Source organism: Diaphorina citri, unplaced genomic scaffold (genome assembly GCF_000475195.1).
Source record: "Diaphorina citri unplaced genomic scaffold, Diaci psyllid genome assembly version 1.1 scaffold1570, whole genome shotgun sequence".
Lineage (NCBI taxonomy): Eukaryota > Metazoa > Arthropoda > Insecta > Hemiptera > Psyllidae > Diaphorina > Diaphorina citri.
The window spans coordinates 13,894-14,330 of record NW_007378996.1 but is presented as its reverse complement, the minus strand read 5'-3'; positions in this window follow the sequence as shown (position 1 = coordinate 14,330).

Genomic DNA, 437 nt, shown 5'->3' with positions numbered 1-437 from the left:
ACTCCATACATTTTTTTATAAAATAAAATAATTCAAAATTTTAAATTTTGCCGCCATCTGTGCATCATGCGCGGGCGTATTTACTAGCGCACTCTAGCAGAATATTATGGAACTTTTTGCATTTGTTTTCATGGATGTTGAAAGTTTGTGGATTCCGTACACTCTCGAAGTTTTTTGAAGCAATAAACTGCCGTACCTACTAATGACGTCATTTTTTTCCTAAAAAAAAAAAAAAAAACTGTGATGGGTTCGAAGCCCGCCTGGGACGAAAATTATCTTTTTTTCCAAAAAAAAAAAAAAAAAAACTGTGATGGGTTCGAAGCCCGCCTGGGACGAAAATTATCCTAAACCTGAACTGATGATTTTCGTTCGCGGAACGGCTGGCTCTCTCCCATACAATCCTCCTACCCTCTTCAATTTCTGGATAAGAAGACCTT